The following is a 5,361-nucleotide window of genomic DNA, read 5'->3' on the forward strand; positions in this document are numbered from 1 at the left end:
AAAAAATATGTACACATGGTTCTGAAGTAAAACAAAAAATTTAAAGGATATTATTCAGATAATGGTGATTTAATTTGTTCGTAAAAATGTATTTCTGGCTCTTGAATAATTTTTAAATTGTTGTGAGTGGCAGGATTGGTTCTTGCATGTCAAAAGTTTGCCAATCCCTATTCTAGACATTAATGAGCTGAAATGGACTAGTATTGGCCACTTTGAAACAGAAAATATGGTTGCATTCATCTTCAAAAAGCACAGAACATGAGCTATCTTGAAGTACAATGGTGTCTCTGTTAGGATAATGTCTATCAGCATACAAGGAAATCCACTCAACAGAACTACTATTTACATATATGCACCAACCACTAAAGCCAGTGATGCAGAAATTGAAGGATTCTATCAATATCTTCAGTCAAAAATTGATCAAAGATGCCATCAAGATCATGGATAATAATGGTGATTGGAATGAAAAAGCTGGGTACATAGTAATTGGAAAGTATGATCTTGGTGATGGAAATGAAGCTGAAGACTCCCCCGAAGAAATTTTGAAAGACCAAGTTCTTCATTGCAAATACCATTTCCCAACAACACAATGAATACACAGGAATCAAATTGACTACAACTTTAGGAACAGACTATGGAGAAGCTCAATATCAGCACCTAAAACCAGGCCAGGGCTCATGTGGAACGGACTATCAATTGCTCATATGTAAGTTCAGGTTGAAGTTGAAGAAAATGAAAACAGTCCACGAGAGCCAATATACAACCTTGAGTACATCACACTTAAAATTTGAGAACATCTCAACAACAGATTAGATGCATTAAACACTACTGACAGAAGACCTAAGGAGTTATGGGATGACATTAAAAACATCATACATGAAGAAAGCAAATGGTCATTAAAAAGATAGGAAAGAAGAAAAGATCAAAATGGATGTCAGAAGAGACTCTGAAGCTTGCCTCTTAATCATAGAGTAAAATACCCCAAACCCAAACTCATTACCATGGAGTGAATGCTGATTCATAATGACCTACTGTGGGCTTCCAAGACTGAAACTGTTTTATGGGAGTAGAAAGTCAAGTATTTTTCCTGCTGGTGGTTTCAAACTGCTGACCATGCTGATCACAGCCCAACACATAACCAGTATGCCACCAGGGCTCTTAATCATAGAGTATCTTAGCAAGTGGAAGAAATGAAGTAAAAAGAATTGAATGGAAATTTTTAAAGGGCAGCTCAAGAAGGTAAAGGAAAGTATTGTAAAGAAATGTGCAAAGACCTAGAGTTAGAAATACCAAAAACGAAAGACCATAGCATATTTTAAATGGAAAACTCAAGAAAAAAATACAAGCCTCATGTTGAAATATTGAGATTCTATAGGCAAAAAAGTGATGTTGGAAGCATCCAAAGGACAGTCATGGTACCAGAAAGAATCAGTTAATATCCAACTATTTCAAGAGGTGGTATATGATAAAGAATCAATGGTACTCAAGGAAAAAATCCAAGTTGCACTGAAAGCATTGGCCCAAAATAAGGCTCCAGGAATTGATGGCTCCAGGGATACCATCTGAAATGTTTCAACAGGCTGATGAAGCACTGGAAGCACTAACTTGTCTATGCCAACTGAATGGAGGAGGTTCATATTTATACCCACTGCAAAGTAAGGTAACCCAACAGAATTTGCAAATTGTAGAACAGTATTATTGATATCACATGTAAGTAAATTTTTACTGAAATCATCCAACCATGGTTGCAGCAGGACATTGGACAGCAAACTTCCAGAGGTTCAGGGCAGATTCAGAAGAGAAGGTCATAAAGGATATCATGGCTGACAACAGATGGATCTTGGCTGAAAGATGTTTACTTGTGTTTTATTGACTATGCCAAGGCCTTTGACTGTGTGGATCATAACAAACTATAGATAGCCTGGAGAAGAAAGGGAGTTCTAGAACACTTTCTTGTGCTTGTGAGGCACTTGCACATGGATCAAGAGGCAGTTGTGGGAATGGAACAAGAGAATATTGCATAGTTTAAAATCGGGAAAAGTGTGCATCAGGGTTGTATCCTTTCACCATACTTGTTCAATATGTATGCTGAACAAATTATAAGAGAAGCTGGATTTTATGAAGAATAATGTGTCATCAGGGTTGGAGAAAGGCTTATTAGCAACTTGCAATATGCAAATAACCTAGCCTTCCTTGCTGAAAATGAGGAGGACTTGAAGCACTTGCTGATGTAGACCAAGGATTGCATCCTTCCGTATGGATTGACTCAATGTAAAAAAGACTAAAAAGAACTAGATCAATAGGTAGCATCACAATAAATGAGGAAAAGATTGATGTCAAGGATTTCACCTTGCTTGGATCCACAATCAATGTTTATGGAAGCAGCAGTCAAGAGATCCCAGGATGCATTGCACTAGGTTAAACTATTGCCCCAGACTTCTTTAAAGTGGTGAGGAGCAGGGATGTTCCTTTGAGATCTAAGGTGTGCCTGACTCACACCACGGCATTTTCAATGGCCTCATATGCATGTGAGAGTTGAACATTGCATAAGAAAACTGAAGAAGAATCGATGCATTTGAACTATGTTGGAGAAGAATATTGAAAATACCATGGACAGCCAAAAGAACCATCAGACCTGTCTTGGAAGAAGTACAGTCAGAATGCGTCTTAGAGGCAGATACTTTGGACATTATCAGGAGAAACCAGTGTCTGTAGAAGAACATCATGCTTTCTAAAGTGGAAGAACAGCAAACAAGAGGAAGGTTCTGGACAAGATGTATTGATCCCGTAGCTGCAACAATAGGCCCAAACAAGAGAACCATTGTGAGGATGGTGCAGGAGTAGGCAGTGTTTTCTTTTGTTATACATAGTGTTAATATGAGTTGGGGCCCCTTGATGGCACCTGACAACATAACCGTGTCAGCCCTATCTTGCTCTTTCTATATGCATACATATGCAACTCTCACTAGTTTTGTTTCTCCAGAGAACCTAGCTTAACACCATGGTAATTGAATGTCACAAGGTGTGACCATCTTAAGGGAATCTTTATTTCTCTTCAAGTTTCCCAAGAGGCAACTGTATTACCATGAATACTTCTGGTTTCTTTCTTGATTTGCACCCATTGGGACCACTTAACCAATGGGTGGGGTTACCTTACTTTCAAAACAAGATACATGCTAACTGTTGTTTTTCAGTTTCTCTTCCACAAGTGGAAACGGAAGCAAAAAAACAGATGTTTGACCTCTTCAGATTTTTAGGAGAATGTTTTTACTTTGAATGTGTTAGTTCCTAAGCAGCCCAAGTCTTTGACCTCTTCAGTAAGCATCTGTGATGTCACTAAACAGAGTTTAGCATCAGACAATTGACTTTGGGTATCATATACCATTAAAGTGCCTGGAACTGTAGAACTCCTGAGTAAACCATTACTAATGTTTTTTGTATCCCCCCCCCCCCATTGCTGGCGGTCCATTCTGATAATGATGACTCAGAAGTCTCAGAATCACTAGTTCATCCGGGATCAAATACTGCTTTTGAAAACTGTGGGTGATTTTCAGCTCTGACCAATTGAATGCTTTTAGTGTCTTCTGGGAAAGATTTGTAAGATGAGAAAAGGGGAATGGTTTCCCTGCTTTCACAATGGATGTGATGGTTGCCTACCACTTGCATCTTTACCGGGGTCATTGGTCCCATGATGCTCAGAAGTCCTATTATCATTACCTAAGCCCAAACCCAAACACCTCTGTGGAGACAATCCAGACTTAATGCAACCCCATAGGTTTCAGAGTTGAACTGTGCTCTATAGCATTCTCCAATGGCTGTGACCTATCTGAAGTAGATCACCAGGTCTTTTTCGGGGGTGCCTGTGAATGGATATCAAGCATCAATCTTTTCGTTACTAGACAAGCTTTTAATCCTCAGAACCACTCAGGGACTCTTGATCAGATGTAAATCATCTTACTATATCTTGAAAACAATTATGAAAACAAAACCACACATGATTTTCTCTATTTGCTTTAATTATCTGCTTAGAGTTGGCATCCTGGATTGTAGTTTGGGCACAGTTCCTTCTGGCTGCATGCTCTTGGGCTAGTCCCTGTCGTCATCTGTAAGGTGAGGATGAGCTCTGGAGCTGCAGTGGTTAAGTGCCCAGCTGCCAACCAGGGGTTGTGCTTAGAACCCACCAGCTTCTCAGAGGGGCAACTTCAGTCCCCTAGTGATTACAGCCTTGGAAAGCTTGGGGGAGCAGCTCTACTCTGACATCGGATGGCTCTGAGTTGGAATTGCCTTGATGGACAATGAGTTTAGGTTTGGTTTGACCTCATGGGATTGTTATGAGGGTTGAAATACCATATGGGAAGCACTTAGCATAGTGCCTAGTTCATAGTAGTGGCTCATCCAATGTCGAATTAGTGTTCCCCATGTTATTTCTCTTTGGGGACAATGGTGTGTTTTGGGAAGAGCATGGGCTAAGGAGTGCGGCAGCCCCGCGCTTCAGTTTGTAGACTGAAGTTGTAGACTGCCACGTACTGTGGCATCCTGAGAAATTTAATGAACGCTTCGAGTCATGATCCTCTCATCTCTCAAATAGATACACAGCTCACAGGGTTGTTATAAACAAAGTGCCCTGGTACGTCCCTTTGCTCCCCAAGGATTATCAACAAGTTAACTTTTACGGACTCCAGGCTAAGGGCGAGGCAACGTACCAGGTGTCACGTGAAGCTTCACAAGAAAATAAACCGAGGTCTCCTCCACCGGGAAGGAGAACAGCTTAGAAAATTCAAGCCAACCGAGCACAAGGAGTTGCTGATGATACATGCAAATTGCAGTGGGTTTCTCACGCCCGCCCATTTATATGTTCGCCAGGGTGGACGCAGGGGAATTTTCAATGAGAGGCCCCTTTCCTGGTCTTCTCACAGGTCAGCAGATCTCCAGAGCTCGTGGCCATGTGCGGCCCATTAAAGAAACTGCAGAAAAATGACAAGTCCCTCCAACAGCGGTTCTCAACCTGTGGGTCGCGACCCCATTCGGGGGTGGTGGTGGTGGTGACGGAGGTCCCCCTAAGCGGGGTCGCCCGATTCTTAACAGGAGCAAAATGACAGTGATGAAGTAGCCGCACCACCTGAGGAACTGTATGAAGGGTCGCGGCATTGGGCAGGTTGGGATCCACTGCAGGAACCACCGCTCTGAGGCCAGTGCCCCAGAAACAGGGATCACACACACCGAGGCGTCCTAAAGAAACCAAGGGCAAACGATCTCCGTCCCACTCCGGGCGGGTGGAGTGAGAGAAAGGTCGCGGGAGGACCCCCGGACCCGCACCCCCAGCCTCCCCACAGCCTCGGTATGGAGGTGCTGGTCCCGCGT

This window comes from Echinops telfairi, unplaced genomic scaffold (assembly GCF_000313985.2).
Source record: "Echinops telfairi isolate 266 unplaced genomic scaffold, ASM31398v2 ScPeMD7_2;HRSCAF=8, whole genome shotgun sequence".
Classification (NCBI taxonomy): domain Eukaryota; kingdom Metazoa; phylum Chordata; class Mammalia; order Afrosoricida; family Tenrecidae; genus Echinops; species Echinops telfairi.